Consider the following 19,156-nt stretch of genomic DNA (forward strand, 5'->3'; position numbering starts at 1 on the left):
CATTTGGGTGAGGTCACGATATGCTCTTATGAATCTATATTTACGAATATGAATGCACGCCTCTGATTTCCGAATACAAGTGTGCTGAGTACATGCAAGCCGCAATACTGGGTCGATGAGTGCTGAATGATCCTTGACATCACCTTGAGTATTTTCTTTTGAATAATCATGTTTCCCATGGTATATGTCAGCCAACCGTACCATTTTGGTGCATGTTTGTTGGTTTGATTCTTTGTTGGTCTGCTTCTCGCTTGTTTTGCAAACACGTCAGGACATGCATCTCTCCTTTCGCTTCAAACAGAGAGTCAAATAAGCTGATTCACTTAAGAGAGTGCTTCCAATCACCTATGATTTCCTGCTTCCCTCTCCAATCTTTAAGGTTTTGATGTCCTCCTTGCCTTCTTCTTGTTTCTTCTTTGCCACTCATGCTCTTCTTGCATTTCCAATAATGGTTTTCTTCTTTCCATTTCATCTTGCTGCTTTTCTATTCCGATGAGTATTCTCAACCTTCCTTTTAGAAGAAGTTTTGAACTGCTGAATTCTTTTATGATTTGCCGGTCTGTGGATTGCTCTAGCTCTGCCGTTATTAGAAATGGTGGTCATGTGGCATAGGCTACCCTAGGTGGCAGCCTTTGGCCATTCAGGATATGGTCTGTGTCCTGGCACTCCTCCCTGTCCTGCAATATTGCTGCCGAGTTATAAGCTGAAACCCCTATGGAGGTTCCCTTGTGACTATGTTGTTTCCTCCAGGTGCATTTTAAATCACTGTGATATTCGTGAACTTTGTTGAATGGAATCATACAGCTGCTGGTAGGTCTATTCGGATTCCACCTCCTTTGGATGCTGTGTAATTCCTGAATTCACATAGATGATTTTTTCTTGGCTTTCAACAAGTTTCAGTCTGATATTTCTACAGATAAATTTTCAGACATATTTTATTTCTTTATCTCTTGCTTTTCCATCTGGGACTCTTATGAATTCTAGTCTTTCATGCCCTGTCTTAACCCAGGATACAACAGCAATATTTTCATTGTTTTGCACTTGCTTTCCTATGTCCGAATCTGACCGAGGGATTTCTGTTCCCCTGTCTTCACAGTCATTCACGCGTCCCTCTGCATTATCTAGTCTGCTAAGGACTGAATTTTAGCCCTGATATTATCACATCCACTGAGTTTTCTGATATTTTTTGGCTCGTCTTTAGACTTTCTCTTCCCCTTTTCTGGTATTCTGCCTTTTGTGATTCTGAGACTCTTTTGTTATTCAGTGTTTTCCTGACCTCCATTTTCAACACTTGGACTGCATAGCGTTTTGCAGTCTAGTTGTATGAAAGCTTATCTTTTGGGCCTTCAATATCTTTGGAACTGAAAATGGTACTTCCTATTTCTTTTACTGTACTTCTTCATCTCTACTGGTTAGGTAATATCAGGTATCTAATGTAGATTTTTAGGGCTATGTTAAGTGAAAATTTTAGACTCTTGTCTCTACGCAATTCCAAGGGATTTCTGTGAGGACAATTTCTCCTAGTCATTGATGCCATATTCTCTTCCTGTGTGTGTTGTCTGGTATATCTCCAATTGCTGGTGTTGCATTTGTTGTGATGAACAACCCATACTCTTTCGATTAGCATAACTTCATTTTGATTACGCTTATCTCACAATTCTGAAAGTGCGCAGGACACGGCCTCTTGTGGAAATGAGGATTCTAAAAGTTCTCAGCTCTGCATTCTGCTCTAAGTCATTTTGGAGTGTTTCCAAAACAGCAAACTGAGAGTGCGCTTGTGCTTTGTAGTGCCACGGGAATGTCCCAATGAAAGCAGTTCTTCCCAGAGCTTCTCTGTCTACTGAAACACCAGTGGAAGCACATCCATGGATGTCACACATCAGGGCCTGCTGGAATGATCCCGCAGACCGACCTTGGTGTCCTCGCTGCCGTACCGTGCCGGTGCCATCCAAAATGTAGCATCCGATTTTGGGAGATAGTGCTGAAGGAAATGCTTCCTCTTCTCACGCTGTGGACTTGGACCACTCTACCTTGTCCTATCATCCTTGTGGCACGTGTGCACGAAGCCACCACAGAGCTGTTGCGCATCCTGTGCCTCAAACCAAACCATAATCCCAGCCCAGGTTATGAATGTAGCAGATCCTAAGTCTTTTCATTCTGATTTCAAACCCAAGGCCCCCTGGATCCCTCAGACCAGATGCACGATAGCTCTGATTCAGCCCCACACGTGCTCTATTGGCAAAATGCCCAATTGGTCCCTGGTCCTGCAGATGCACTGGGTGTGGCCATGGGACATATCGGTAATCTCAACCGCGCGACCAGTGTGGTTGATTTATCATTGGTACACTGTTCGGTTTGCTCTCTTGATTAGACCCACCACATCCCACAACGCACTCCAGATCCCTGAGACTCAGCGTATGCCATCAACCGTAGCCCTATACCTCACTTACCGATGCCCCTGCTAACTGTAATTTGGCATCACGGATCTTGGTCTCAGAATCAACTGTGGGGATATTTTGCGCTGGTTTCTTTGAGTTCTGTCAGCCAAGCATCTGCTGTGCACTCTTGTAAATCTCAGCACATCACCTTCAATCTCATGCCTCCTGTCCGCTTGAGAGGGTGCGTCCAAGTTAAACAGGGTTTCACCATTGTTGGTCAGACCCTGCACTGGTTTCCATTCCCTGCTTTGCCTTCTCCTGCTTCCAGGTGTCCTGAGGCCTCATCCTGTCTTTGGAAGTAACAGACCTCTCTTCGGCAAGTGTCCTGTGCCAAAGGCTGGGTGAGTGGAGTTTTACATTTCTCTGTACAAGGGAGCGCGTGAGTGCAGGTTGCACTTCTTCTCTGCCAACTGGGCATCGATGAATCAACACTATCCAGATACATTTCACAGAAATGTGATATTTGATTAGCTCTTGGTTTCTATACAGCCGTGGTGGGAGGGGTTGTCCAAAGAAACCTGTTTTGACATTGTGTTGATATCTCATTTGCAGTCTTTAAGAATTTTAACAGAATTCATTTCCATGTTTTGGGAGTTATACGAAAATGAAGTTATTTTTTGAAACACACTAAATCGACCTAGAAGCCAGACTTGTCAATTTTGGTAACATTGTGTCAGCTCTACGGAAAACCTTGGCAGATAGAATGCAAACTAGCAGTCCAAACTTTTAAAGGGGTCATGTCAGCTCTTTACGGTTGAAGCCTCCGAGACCAACAGGAAACATGAAATAACTATTGGAAACATGAAATAACCCCCAACCTTGGATACACTTGGGCATGTGGTGCGCTTTAGTCCTATTTGTCACCTACTGGCCAATGTTGGCATTTCAAGGGGTAACATCCCTCTCTAGGAAAATACAAGAGGAAACAAACCAAATATGTACATTTAGGTTTGAATCCAAAAGCACCTAGAGGCATTATAGCTAGGAGAACCCTGCTGCAGTTATGCTTGTCTATGGAGAACCAGGTGTTCTTCTATCAGTGATGAGAACAGTTAATCTTCCGATCATGTTGGGTAAAGCCATTTAACGCAACCAAGTCTGCACCCACATGATATAGTGCCCCCGGGGGCTTGACTCAAGTGAAAGACGATCCACATAAGCTGTGTCTTTAATGTCATTGGCGACTTTTACAGTACACTTCACTTTCTGACTTGTACTATTTACCTATACTGTCTTGAAAAACAGAGGCCTAATACAGATTCAAGTTCAGTCAAAGATTCCCCTCACTTACCACACTCCCTTTACCCCAGGGAAGACATAAACACAACATTTGCTGAATCTAGCGGAAGGCCATCGTTTCTAGGTGTGAGCTAAGTATTCTATTCCTATCTATTTCAGCCGAGACTATTTGACCTTTAAGGAGTTCACTGTTGTTCACAGAGTGTGAAGCTGGAGGAACTCTGATTCTAGGAGGGACTTGCCCTTCTCCTAATGGCTTCATTGCCGCTCAGGTACTGAACCTTCAAAATGGATGCGTGAGTGGAGGGGAGGGATGGGCAAGTGCTTGCTAGCTAGGCACAAACCTGGGAAAAGGCTTACCTGGGCTTGGTGAATTTTGGTCTGTATGGCTTGGGAAGGCCCCTTGGGACGTGTGGATTCTCACGACCTCTTCCAAGAACAGGAGCGTTTTGATCATCTCTGCCATCTCTTCTCTTGCACACGTCAGGGACCTTGGACCCGTTCTTGGAGAAGAGAATTGAGGAACTTCCTCAAGTCCACGTTGGCACTCCGTATGTTTCTGCCAGTATCAGCGAGGTTCAATATGTCTCATGAATGTCTTTTGAGCCTGGTATCCTCTACAGCTGTCTCCACGCCAGTATTCTCCATTGTAGCAGAACATCTCTCATCCATGTGTTCGCATCTCTCCTCAATCCGTGCAGCCAGCTTTTCGGCCAGCTTCTCTTCGTGACTCCCCTAAAGTCGACTTCACCAGGACTGGGCAAGTCTGAAAGTACCTCGGAGCCTCACCAGTAAGCTGATGACAGGCAGATCTTCCACTGTCTGCCCTTTCAGGTTCTGGAAACTGACCTGTGAACTCAGGTCTTTGGGCAGCAGAAGTATCTCGAACTTACACAGCTTCCCGGACCAAACACCTAAGCCAAGCTCCACAGAGGCCTGCAGCCCCTCCATCACACTGATCCACCCACAGAACTCGGCCCGGTTACCTAGGATCCAACAGCCACAACAAGCCTCGTGGAACACACCAACATTCCACCGGGAATCCAACCGGTAACTGCCATCCCCAATGGCTGCTGCATCTTGTCAGTGTTGGGGGAGGGGCTGCATCCGACGAGAGGTTCCTAAAGTAAATGTGGTTCTGCCCACTAGCGTCCCATGGGCCTTTCTTCTTCCCTCTTTCCTTTTGTTCAGATCTGTATGCACAGTACCAATGGAGAGAAGTGTGTCCCTTTTCAGTTGAAGGTTTCACACGTCTTTAAACTTTCTAAGAGTTCACAGTACACAGAGACCCAGTAAAGGAGACTTATGTTCCTATAATATCCGTACAACCGGAATACTTATGCGTCGCATGATTTCTGCTGAAAAACCCACACTCTCAGGACATGGATCTATTGGTTTCATGGGGGCTGAATTTCCAAGAAATGAAACCAACCCCAATGTGCACGTTACAGTCTGCCTCTTTTGTTCTTAGTACACTTTGGCAGAGCTACTTGCCTTTGTTATAGGCTTCTTACAATTCTTCTCTACGTAGCGTAGAATATGGCATTCTTTCATTCTGTTGGAATACATACAAGACTACATCACGGACTAGCAATCCATTGGATTCCAAATCGGCATTTGGGTGAGGTCACGATATGCTCTTATGAATCTATATTTACGAATATGAATGCACGCCTCTGATTTCCGAATACAAGTGTGCTGAGTACATGCAAGCCGCAATACTGGGTCGATGCGTGCTGAATGATCCTTGACATCACCTTGAGTATTTTCTTTTGAATAATCATGTTTCCCATGGTATATGTCAGCCAACCGTACCATTTTGGTGCATGTTTGTTGGTTTGATTCTTTGTTGGTCTGCTTCTCGCTTGTTTTGCAAACACGTCAGGACATGCATCTCTCCTTTCGCTTCAAACAGAGAGTCAAATAAGCTGATTCACTTAAGAGAGTGCTTCCAATCACCTATGATTTCCTGCTTCCCTCTCCAATCTTTAAGGTTTTGATGTCCTCCTTGCCTTCTTCTTGTTTCTTCTTTGCCACTCATGCTCTTCTTGCATTTCCAATAATGGTTTTCTTCTTTCCATTTCATCTTGCTGCTTTTCTATTCCGATGAGTATTCTCAACCTTCCTTTTAGAAGAAGTTTTGAACTGCTGAATTCTTTTATGATTTGCCGGTCTGTGGATTGCTCTAGCTCTGCCGTTATTAGAAATGGTGGACATGTGGCATAGGCTACCCTAGGTGGCAGCCTTTGGCCATTCAGGATATGGTCTGTGTCCTGGCACTCCTCCCTGTCCTGCAATATTGCTGCCGAGTTATAAGCTGAAACCCCTCTGGAGGTTCCCTTGTGACTATGTTGTTTCCTCCAGGTGCATTTTAAATCACTGTGATATTCGTGAACTTTGTTGAATGGAATCATACAGCTGCTGGTAGGTCTATTGGGATTCCACCTCCTTTGGATGCTGTGTAATTCCTGAATTCGCATAGATGATTTTTTCTTGGCTTTCAACAAGTTTCAGTCTGATATTTCTACAGATAAATTTTCAGACATATTTTATTTCTTTATCTCTTGCTTTTCCATCTGGGACTCTTATGAATTCTAGTCTTTCATGCCCTGTCTTAACCCAGGATACAACAGCAATATTTTCATTGTTTTGCACTTGCTTTCCTATGTCCGAATCTGACCGAGGGATTTCTGTTCCCCTGTCTTCACAGTCATTCACGCGTCCCTCTGCATTATCTAGTCTGCTAAGGACTGAATTTTAGCCCTGATATTATCACATCAACTGAGTTTTCTGATATTTTTTGGCTCGTCTTTAGACTTTCTCTTCCCCTTTTCTGGTATTCTGCCTTTTGTGATTCTGAGACTCTTTTGTTATTCAGTGTTTTCCTGACCTCCATTTTCAACACTTGGACTGCATAGCGTTTTGCAGTCTAGTTGTATGAAAGCTTATCTTTTGGGCCTTCAATATCTTTGGAACTGAAAATGGTACTTCCTATTTCTTTTACTGTACTTCTTCATCTCTACTGGTTAGGTAATATCAGGTATCTAATGTAGATTTTTAGGGCTATGTTAAGTGAAAATTTTAGACTCTTGTCTCTACGCAATTCCAAGGGATTTCTGTGAGGACAATTTCTCCTAGACATTGATGCCATATTCTGTTCCTGTGTGTTGTCTGGTATATCTCCAATTGCTGGTGTTGCATTTGTTGTGATGAACAACCCATACTATTTCGATTAGCATAACTTCATTTTGATTACGCTTATCTCACAATTCTGAAAGTGCGCAGGACACGGCCTCTTGTGGAAATGAGGATTCTAAAGGTTCTCAGCTCTGCATTCTGCTCTATGTCATTTTGGAGTGTTTCCAAAACAGCAAACTGAGAGTGCGCTTGTGCTTTGTAGTGCCACGGGAATGTCCCAATGAAAGCAGTTCTTCCCAGAGCTTCTGTGTCTACTGAAACACCAGTGGAAGCACATCCATGGATGTCACACATCAGGGCCTGCTGGAATGATCCCGCAGACCGACCTTGGTGTCCTCGCTGCCGTACCGTGCCGGTGCCATCCAAAATGTAGCATCCGATTTTGGGAGATAGTGCTGAAGGAAATGCTTCCTCTTCTCACGCTGTGGACGTGGACCACTCTACCTTGTCCTATCATCCTTGTGGCACGTGTGCACGAAGGCCACCACAGAGCTGTTGCGCATCCTGTGCCTCAAACCAAACCATAATCCCAGCCCAGGTTATGAATGTAGCAGATCCTAAGGCTTTTCATTCTGATTTCAAACCCAAGGCCCCCTGGATCCCTCAGACCAGATGCACGATAGCTCTGATTCAGCCCCACACGTGCTCTATTGGCAAAATGCCCAATTGGTCCCTGGTCCTGCAGATGCACTGGGTGTGGCCATGGGACATATCGGTAATCTCAACCGCGCGACCAGTGTGGTTGATTTATCATTGGTACACTGTTCGGTTTGCTCTCTTGATTAGACCCACCACATCCCACAACGCACTCCAGATCCCTGAGACTCAGCGTATGCCATCAACCGTAGCCCTATACCTCACTTACCGATGCCCCTGCTAACTGTAATTTGGCATCACGGATCTTGGTCTCAGAATCAACTGTGGGGATATTTTGCGCTGGTTTCTTTGAGTTCTGTCAGCCAAGCATCTGCTGTGCACTCTTGTAAATCTCAGCACATCACCTTCAATCTCATGCCTCCTGTCCGCTTGAGAGGGTGCGTCCAAGTTAAACAGGGTTTCACCTTTGTTGGTCAGACCCTGCACTGGTTTCCATTCCCTGATTTGCCTTCTCCTGCTTCCAGGTGTCCTGAGGCCTCATCCTGTCTTTGGAAGTAACAGACCTCTCTTCGGCAAGTGTCCTGTGCCAAAGGCTGGGTGAGTGTAGTTTTACATTTCTCTGTACAAGGGAGCGCGTGAGTGCAGGTTGCACTTCTTCTCTGCCAACTGGGCATCGATGAATCAACACTATCCAGATACATTTCACAGAAATGTGATATTTGCTTAGCTCTTGGTTTCTATACAGCCGTGGTGGGAGGGGTTGTCCAAAGAAACCTGTTTTGACATTGTGTTGATATCTCATTTGCAGTCTTTAAGAATTTTAACAGAATTCATTTCCATGTTTTGGGAGTTATACGAAAATGAAGTTTTTTTTGAAACACACTAAATCGACCTAGAAGCCAGACTTGTCAATTTTGGTAACATTGTGTCAGCTCTACGGAAAACCTAGGCAGATAGAATGCAAACTAGCAGTCCAAACTTTTAAATGGGTCATGTCAGCTCTTTACGGTTGAAGCCTCCGAGACCAACAGGAACCATGAAATAACTATTGGAAACATGAAATAACCCCCAACCTTGGATACACTTGGGCATGTGGTGCGCTTTAGTCCTATTTGTCACCTACTGGCCAATGTTGGCATTTCAAGGGGTAACATCCCTCTCTAGGAAAATACAAGAGGAAACAAACCAAATATATACATTTAGGTTTGAATCCAAAAGCACCTAGAGGCATTATAGCTAGGAGAACCCTGCTGCAGTTATGCTTGTCTATGGAGAACCAGGTGTTCTTCTATCAGTGATGAGAACAGTTAATCTTCCGATCATGTTGGGTAAAGCCATTTAACGCAACCAAGTCTGCACCCACATGATATAGTGCCCCCGGGGGCTTGACTCAAGTGAAAGACGATCCACATAAGCTGTGTCTTTAATGTCATTGGCGACTTTTACAGTACACTTCACTTTCTGACTTGTACTATTTACCTATACTGTCTTGAAAAACAGAGGCCTAATACAGATTCAAGTTCAGTCAAAGATTCCCCTCACTTACCACACTCCCTTTACCCCAGGGAAGACATAAACACAACATTTGCTGAATCTAGCGGAAGGCCATCGTTTCTAGGTGTGAGCTAAGTATTCAATTCCTATCTATTTCAGCCGAGACTATTTGACCTTTAAGGAGTTCACTGTTGTTCACAGAGTGTGAAGCTGGAGGAACTCTGATTCTAGGAGGGACTTGCCCTTCTCCTAATGGCTTCATTGCCGCTCAGGTACTGAACCTTCAAAATGGATGCGTGAGTGGAGGGGAGGGATGGGCAAGTGCTTGCTAGCTAGGCACAAACCTGGGAAAAGGCTTACCTGGGCTTGGTGAATTTTGGTCTGTATGGATTGGGAAGGCCCCTTTGGACGTGTGGATTCTCACGACCTCTTCCAAGAACAGGAGCGTTTTGATCATCTCTGCCATCTCTTCTCTTGCACACGTCAGGGACCTTGGACCCGTTCTTGGAGAAGAGAATTGAGGAACTTCCTCAAGTCCACGTTGGCACTCCGTATGTTTCTGCCAGTATCAGCGAGGTTCAATATGTCTCCTGAATGTCTTTTGAGCCTGGTATCCTCTACAGCTGTCTCCACGCCAGTATTCTCCATTGTAGCAGAACATCTCTCATCCATGTGTTCGCATCTCTCCTCAATACGTGCAGCCAGCTTTTCGGCCAGCTTCTCTTCGTGACTCCCCTAAAGTCGACTTCACCAGGACTGGGCAAGTCTGAAAGTACCTCGGAGCCTCACCAGTAAGCTGATGACAGGCAGATCTTCCACTGTCTGCCCTTTCAGGTTCTGGAAACTGACCTGTGAACTCAGGTCTTTGGGCAGCAGAAGTATCTCGAACTTACACAGCTTCCCGGACCAAACACCTAAGCCAAGCTCCACAGAGGACTGCAGCCCCTCCATCACACTGATCCACCCACAGAACTCGGCCCGGTTACCTAGGATCCAACAGCCACAACAAGCCTCGTGGAACACACCAACATTCCACCTGGAATCCAACCGGTAACTGCCATCCCCAATGGCTGCTGCATCTTGTCAGTGTTGGGGGAGGGGCTGCATCCGACGAGAGGTTCCTAAAGTAAATGTGGTTCTGCCCACTAGCGTCCCATGGGCCTTTCTTCTTCCCTCTTTCCTTTTGTTCAGATCTGTATGCACAGTACCAATGGAGAGAAGTGTGTCCCTTTTCAGTTGAAGGTTTCACACGTCTTTAAACTTTCTAAGAGTTCACAGTACACAGAGACCCAGTAAAGGAGACTTATGTTCCTATAATATCCGTACAACCGGAATACATATGCGTCGCATGATTTCTGCTGAAAAACCCACACTCTCAGGACATGGATCTATTTGTTTCATGGGGGCTGAATTTCCAAGAAATGAAACCAACACCAATGTGCACTTTATTGTCTGACTCGTTTGCTCTTAGTACAATATGCCAGAGCTACTTGCCTTTGTTATAGGCTTCTTACAATTCTTCTCTACGTAGCGTATAATATGGCATTCCTTCATCCTGTTGGAAGACATACAAGACTACATCACGGACTAGGAAACCATTGGATTCCAAATCGGCATTTGGGTGTGGTCACGATATGCTCTTATGAATCTATATTTACGAATATGAATGCACGCCTCTGATTTCCGAATACAAGTGTGCTGAGTACATGCAAGCCGCAATACTGGGTCGATGCGTGCTGAATGATCCTTGACATCAACTTGAGTATTTTCTTTTGAATAATCATGTTTCCCATGGTATATGTCAGCCAACCGTACCATTTTGGTGCATGTTTGTTGGTTTGATTCTTTGTTGGTCAGCTTCTCGCTTGTTTTGCAAACACGTCAGGACATGCATCTCTCCTTTCGCTTCAAACAGAGAGTCAAATAAGCTGATTCACTTAAGAGAGTGCTTCCAATCACCTATGATTTCCTGCTTCCCTCTCCAATCTTTAAGGTTTTGATGTCCTCCTTGCCTTCTTCTTGTTTCTTCTTTGCCACTCATGCTCTTCTTGCATTTCCAATAATGGTTTTCTTCTTTCCATTTCATCTTGCTGCTTTTCTATTCTGGGGAGTATTCTCAACCTTCCTTTTAGAAGAAGTTTTGAACTGCTGAATTCTTTTATGATTTGCCGGTCTGTGGATTGCTCTAGCTCTGCCGTTATAAGAAATGGTGGTCATGTGGCATAGGCTACCCTAGGTGGCAGCATTTGGCCATTCAGGATATGTTCTGTGTCCTGGCACTCCTCCCTGTCCTGCAATATTGCTGCCAAGTTATAAGCTGAAACCCCTCTGGAGGTTCCCTTGTGACTATGTTGTTTCCTCCAGGTGCATTTTAAATCATTGTGATATTCGTGAACTTTGTTGATTGGTATCATACAGCTGTTGGTAGGTCTATTGGGATTCCACCTCCTTTGGATGCTGTGTAATTCCTGAATTCGCATAGATGATTTTTTCTTGGCTTTCAACAAGTTTCAGTCTGATATTTCTACAGATAAATTTTCAGACATATTTTATTTCTTTATCTCTTGCTTTTCCTTCTGGGACTCTTAAGATTTCTAGTCTTTCATGCCCTGTCTTAACCCAGGATACAACAGCAATATTTTCATTGTTTTGCACTTGCTTTCCTATGTCCGAATCTGACCGAGGGATTTCTGTTCCCCTGTCTTCACAGTCATTCACGCGTCCCTCTGCATTATCTAGTCTGCTAAGGACTGAATTTTAGCCCTGATATTATCACATCCACTGAGTTTTCTGATATCTTTTGGCTCGTCTTTAGACTTTCTCTTCCCCTTTTCTGGTATTCTGCCTTTTGTGATTCTGAGACCCTTTTGTTCTTCAGGGTTTTCCTGACCTCCATTTTCAACACTTGGACTGCATAGCGTTTTGCAGTCTAGTTGTTTGAAAGCTTATCTTTTGGGCCTTCTATATCTTTGGAACTGAAAATGGTACTTCCTATTTCTTTTACTGTACTTCTTCACCTCTACTGGTCAGGTAATATCAGGTATTTAATGTAGATTTTTAGGGCTATGATAAGTGAAAATTTTAGGCTCTTGTCTCTACACAATTCCAAGGGATTTCTGTGAGGACAATTTCTCCTAGACATTGATGCCATATTCTCTTCCTGTGTGTGTTGTCTGGTATATCTCCAATTGCTGGTGTTGCATTTGTTGTGATGAAAAACCCATACTATTTCGATTAGCATAACTTCATTTTGATTACGCTTATCTCACAATTCTGAAAGTGCGCAGGACACGGCCTCTTGTTGAAATGAGGATTCTAAAGGTTCTCAGCTCTGCATTCTGCTCTATGTCATTTTGGAGTGTTTCCAAAACAGCAAACTGAGAGTGCGCTTGTGCTTTGTAGTGCCACGGGAATGTCCCAATGAAAGCAGTTCTTCCCAGAGCTTCTCTGTCTACTGAAACACCAGTGGAAGCACATCCATGGATGTCACAAATCAGGGCCTGCTGGAATGATCCCGCAGACCGACCTTGGTGTCCTCGCTGCCGTACTGTGCCGGTGCCATCCAAAATGTAGCATCCGATTTTGGGAGATAGTGCTGAAGGAAATGCTTCCTCTTCTCACGCTGTGGACTTGGACCACTCTACCTTGTCCTATCATCCTTGTGGCACGTGTGCACGAAGGCCACCACAGAGCTGTTGCGCATCCTGTGCCTCAAACCAAACCATAATCCCAGCCCAGGTTATGAATGTAGCAGATCCTAAGGCTTTTCATTCTGATTTCAAACCCAAGGCCCTCTGGATCCCTCAGACCAGATGCACGAATGCTCTGACTCAGCCCCACACGTGCTCTATTGGCAAAATGCCCAATTGGTCCCTGGTCCTGCAGATGCACTGGGTGTGGCCATGGGACATATCGGTAATTTCAACCGCGCGACCAGTGTGGTTGATTTATCATTGGTACACTGTTCGGTTTGCTCTCTTGATTAGACCCACCACATCCCACAACGCACTCCAGATCCCTGAGACTCAGCATATGCCATCAACCGTAGCCCTATACCTCACTTACCGATGCCCCTGCTAACTGTAATTTGGCATCACGGATCTTGGTCTCAGAATCAACTGTGGGGATATTTTGCGCTGGTTTCTTTGAGTTCTGTCAGCCAAGCATCTGCTGTGCACTCTTGTAAAACTCAGCACATCACCTTCAATCTCATGCCTCCTGTCCGCTTGAGAGGGTGCGTCCAAGTTAAACAGGGTTTCACCCTTGTTGGTCAGACCCTGCACTGGTTTCCATTCCCTGCTTTGCCTTCTCCTGCTTCCAGGTGTCCTGAGGCCTCATCCTGTCTTTGGAAGTAACAGACCTCTCTTCGGCAAGTGTCCTGTGCCAAAGGCTGGGTGAGTGGAATTTTACATTTCTCTGAACAAGCGAGCGCGTGAGTGCAGGTTGCACTTCTTCTCTGCCAACTGGGCATCGATGAATCAACACTATCCAGATACATTTCAAAGAAATGTGATATTTGCTTAGCTCTTGGTTTCTATACAGCCGTGGTGGGAGGGGTTGTCCAAAGAAAACTGTTTTGACATTGTTTTGATATCTCATTTGCAGTCTTTAAGAATTTTAACAGAATTCATTTCCATGTTTTGGGAGTTATACGAAAATGAAGTTATTTTTTGAAACACACTAAATCGACCTAGAAGCCAGACTTGTCAATTTTGGTAAAATTTTGTCAGCACTACGGAAAACCTAGACAGATAGAATGCAAACTAGCAGTCCAAACTGTTAAAGGGGTCATGTCAGCTCTTTACGGTTGAAGCCTCCGAGACCAACAGGAACCATGAAATAACTATTGGAAACATGAAATAACCCCCAACCTTGGATACACTTGGGCATGTGGTGCTCTTTAGTCCTATTTGTCACCTACTGGCCAATGTTGGCATTTCAAGGGGTAACATCCCTCTCTAGGAAAATACAAGAGGAAACAAACCAAATATATACATTTAGGTTTGAATCCAAAAGCACCTAGAGGCATTATAGCTAGGAGAACCCTGCTGCAGTTATGCTTGTCTATGGAGAACCAGGTGTTCTTCTATCAGTGATGAGAACAGTTAATCTTCCGATCATGTTGGGTAAAGCCATTTAACGCAACCAAGTCTGCACCCACATGATATAGTGCCCCCGGGGGCTTGACTCAAGTGAAAGACGATCCACATAAGCTGTGTCTTTAATGTCATTGGCGACTTTTACAGTACACTTCACTTTCTGACTTGTACTATTTACCTATACTGTCTTGAAAAACTGAGGCCTAATACAGATTCAAGTTCAGTCAAAGATTCCCCTCACTTACCACACTCCCTTCACCCCAGGGAAGACATAAACACAACATTTGCTGAATCTAGCGGAAGGCCATCGTTTCTAGGTGTGAGCTAAGTATTCAATTCCTATCTATTTCAGCCGAGACTATTTGACCTTTAAGGAGTTCACTGTTGTTCACAGAGTGTGAAGCTGGAGGAACTCTGATTCTAGGAGGGACTTGCCCTTCTCCTAATGGCTTCATTGCCGCTCAGGTACTGAACCTTCAAAATGGATGCGTGAGTGGAGGGGAGGGAAGGGCAAGTGCTTGCTAGCTAGGCCCAAACCTGGGAAAAGGCTTACCTGGGCTTGGTGAATTTTGGTCTGAATGGCTTGGGAAGGCCCCTTGGGACGTGTGGTTTCTCACGACCTCTTCCAAGAACAGGAGCGTTTTGATCATCTCTGCCATCTCTTCTCTTGCACACGTCAGGGACCTTGGACCCGTTCTTGGAGAAGAGAATTGAGGAACTTCCTCAAGTCCACGTTGGCACTCCGTATGTTTCTGCCAGTATCAGTGAGGTTCAATATGTCTCCTGAATGTCTTTTGAGCCTGGTATCCTCTACAGCTGTCTCCACGCCAGTATTCTCCATTGTAGCAGAACATCTCTCATCCATGTGTTCGCATCTCTCCTCAATGCGTGCAGCCAGATTTTCGGCCAGCTTCTCTTCGTGACTCCCCTAAAGTCGACTTCACCAGGACTGGGCAAGTCTGAAAGTACCTCGGAGCCTCACCAGTAAGCTGATGACAGGCAGATCTTCCACTGTCTGCCCTTTCAGGTTCTGGAAACTGACCTGTGAACTCAGGTCTTTGGGCAGCAGAAGTATCTCGAACTTACACAGCTTCCCGGACCAAACACCTAAGCCAAGCTCCACAGAGGCCTGCAGCCCCTCCATCACACTGATCCACCCACAGAACTCGGCCCGGTTACCTAGGATCCAACAGCCACAACAAGCCTCGTGGAACACACCAACATTCCACCTGGAATCCAACCGGTAACTGCCATCCCCAATGGCTGCTGCATCTTGTCAGTGTTGGGGGAGGGGCTGCATCCGAAGAGAGGTTCCTAAAGTAAATGTGGTTCTGCCCACTAGCGTCCCATGGGCCTTTCTTCTTCCCTCTTTCCTTTTGTTCAGATCTGTATGCACAGAACCAATGGAGAGAAGTGTGTCCCTTTTCAGTTGAAGGTTTCACACGTCTTTAAACTTTCTAAGAGTTCACAGTACACAGAGACCCAGTAAAGGAGACTTATGTTCCTATAATATCCGTACAACCGGAATACATATGCGTCGCATGATTTCTGCTGAAAAACCCACACTCTCAGGACATGGATCTATTTGTTTCATGGGGGCTGAATTTCCAAGAAATGAAACCAACCCCAATGTGCACGTTACTGTCTGTCTCTTTTGCTCTTAGTACACTTTGGCAGAGCTACTTGCCTTTGTTATAGGCTTCTTACAATTCTTCTCTACGTAGCGTAAAATATGGCATTTCTTCATCCTGTTGGAAGACATACAAGACTACATCACGGACTAGGAATCCATTGGATTCCAAATCGGCATTTGGGTGAGGTCACGATATGCTCTTATGAATCTATATTTACGAATATGAATGCACGCCTCTGATTTCCGAATACAAGTGTGCTGAATACATGCAAGCCGCAATACTGGGTCGATGCGTGCTGAATGATCCTTGACATCACCTTGAGTATTTTCTTTTGAATAATCAAGTTTCCCAAGGTATATGTCAGCCAACCGTACCATTTTGGTGCATGTTTGTTGGTTTGATTCTTTGTTGGTCTGCTTCTCGCTTGTTTTGCAAACACGTCAGGACATGCATCTCTCCTTTCGCTTCAAACAGAGAGTCAAATAAGCTGATTCACTTAAGAGAGTGCTTCCAATCACCTATGATTTCCGGCTTCCCTCTCCAATCTTTAAGGTTTTGATGTCCTCCTTGCCTTCTTCTTGTTTCTTCTTTGCCACTCATGCTCTTCTTGCATTTCCAATAATGGTTTTCTTCTTTCCATTTCATCTTGCTGCTTTTCTATTCCGGGGAATATTCTCAACCTTCCTTTTAGAAGAAGTTTTGAACTGCTGAATTCTTTTATGATTTGCCGGTCTGCGGATTGCTCTAGCTCTACCGTTATTAGAAATGGTGCTCATGTGGCATAGGCTACCCTAGGTGGCAGCATTTGGCCATTCAGGATATGGTCTGTGTCCTGGCACTCCTCCCTGTCCTGCAATATTGCTGCCGAGTTATAAGCTGAAACCCCTCTGGAGGTTCCCTTGTGACTATGTTGTTTCCTCCAGGTGCATTTTAAATCACTGTGATATTCGTGAACTTTGTTGATTGGAATCATACAGCTGCTTGTAGGTCTATTGGGATTTCACCTCCTTTGGATGCTGTGTAATTCCTGAATTCGCATAGATGATTTTTTCTTGGCTTTCAACAAGTTTCAGTCTGATATTTCTACAGATAAATTCTCAGACATATTTTATTTCTTTATCTCTTGCTTTTCCATCTGGGACTCTTATGAATTCTAGTCTTTCATGCCCTGTCTTAACCCAGGATACAACAGCAATATTTTCATTGTTTTGCACTTGCTTTCCTATGTCCGAATCTGACCAAGGGATTTCTGTTCCCCTGTCTTCACAGTCATTCACGCGTCCCTCTGCATTATCTAGTCTGCTAAGGACTGAATTTTAGCCCTGATATTATCACATCCACTGAGTTTTCTGATATCTTTTGGCTCGTCTTTAGACTTTCTCTTCCCCTTTTCTGGTATTCTGCCTTTTGTGATTCTGAGACCCTTTTGTTCTTCAGTGTTTTCCTGACCTCCATTTTCAACACTTGGACTGCATAGCGTTTTGCAGTCTAGCTGTTTGAAAGCTTATCTTTTGGGCCTTCAATATCTTTGGAACTGAAAATGGTACTTCCTATTTCTTTTACTGTACTTCTTCATCTCTACTGGTCAGGTAATATCAGGTATCTAATGTAGATTTTTAGGGCTATGTTAAGTGAAAATTTTAGACTCTTGTCTCTACGCAATTCCAAGGGATTTCTGTGAGGACAATTTCTCCTAGACATTGATGCCATATTCTCTTCCTGTGTGTGTTGTCTGGTATATCTCCAATTGCTGGTGTTGCATTTGTTGTGATGAACAACCCATACTATTTCGATTAGCATAACTTCATTTTGATTACGCTTATCTCACAATTCTGAAAGTGCGCAGGACACGGCCTCTTGTGGAAATGAGGATTCTAAAGTTTCTCATCTCTGCATTCTCCTCTATGTCATTTTGGAGTGTTTCCAAAACAGCAAACTGAGAGTGCGCTTGTGCTTTGTAGTGCCACGGGAATGTCCCAATGAAAGCAGTTCTTCCCAGAACTTCTCTGTCTACTGAAACACCAGTGGAAGCACATCCATGGATGTCACACATCAGGGCCTGCTGGAATGATCCCGCAGACCGACCTTGGTTTCCTCGCTGCCGTACCGTGCCTGTGCCATCCAAAATATAGCATCCGATTTTGGGAGATAGTGCTGAAGGAAATGCTTCCTCTTCTCACGCTGTGGACTTGGACCACTCTACCTTGTCCTATCATCCTTGTGGCACGGGTGCACGAAGGCCACCACAGAGCTGTTGCGCATCCTGTGCCTCAAACCAAACCATAATCCCAGCCCAGGTTATGAATGTAGCAGATCCTAAGTCTTTTCATTCTGATTTCAAAACCAAGGCCCCCTGGATCCCTCAGACCAGATGCACGATAGCTCTGATTCAGCCCCACACGTGCTCTATTGGCAAAATGCCCAATTGGTCCCTGGTCCTGCAGATGCACTGGGTGTGGCCATGGGACATATCGGTAATCTCAACCGCGCGACCAGTGTGGTTGATTTATCATTGGTACACTGTTCGGTTTGCTCTCTTGATTAGACCCACCACATCCCACAATGCACTCCAGATCCCTGAGACTCAGCGTATGCCATCAACCGTAGCCCTATACCTCACTTACCGATGCCCCTGCTAACTGTAATTTGGCATCACGGATCTTGGTCTCAGAATCAACTGTGGGGATATTTTGCGCTGGTTTCTTTGAGTTCTGTCAGCCAAGCATCTGCTGTGCACTCTTGTAAATCTCAGCACATCACCTTCAATCTCATGCCTCCTGTCCGCTTGAGAGGGTGCATCCAAGTTAAACAGGGTTTCATCCTTGTTGGTCAGACCCTGCACTGGTTTCCATTCCCTGCTTTGCCTTCTCCTGCTTCCAGGTGTCCTGAGGCCTCATCCTGTCTTTGGAAGTAACAGACCTCTCTTCGGCAAGTGTCCTGTGCCAAAGGCTGGGTGAGTGGAGTTTTACATTTCTCTGTACAAGCGAGCGCGTGAGTGCAGGTTGCACTTCTTCTCTGCCAAATGGGCATCGATGAATCAACACTATCCAGATACATTTCACAGAAATGTGATATTTGCTTAGCTCTTGGTTTCTATACAGCCGTGGTGGGAGGGGTTGTCCAAAGAAACCTGTTTTGACATTGTGTTGATATCTCATTTGCAGACTTTAAGAATTTTAACAGAATTAATTTCCATGTTTTGGGAGTTATACGAAAATGAAGTTATTTTTTGAAACACACTAAATGGACATAGAAGCCAGACTTGTCAATTTTGGTAATATTTTGTCAGCTCTACGGAAAACCTAGACAGATAGAATGCAAACTAGCAGTCCAAACTCTTAAAGGGGTCATGTCAGCTCTTTACGGTTGAAGCCTCCGAGACCAACAGGAACCATGAAATAACTATTGGAAACATGAAATAACCCCCAACCTTGGATACACTTGGGCATGTGGTGTG

This window comes from Vicugna pacos, unplaced genomic scaffold (assembly GCF_048564905.1).
Source record: "Vicugna pacos unplaced genomic scaffold, VicPac4 scaffold_19, whole genome shotgun sequence".
NCBI classification, from domain to species: domain Eukaryota; kingdom Metazoa; phylum Chordata; class Mammalia; order Artiodactyla; family Camelidae; genus Vicugna; species Vicugna pacos.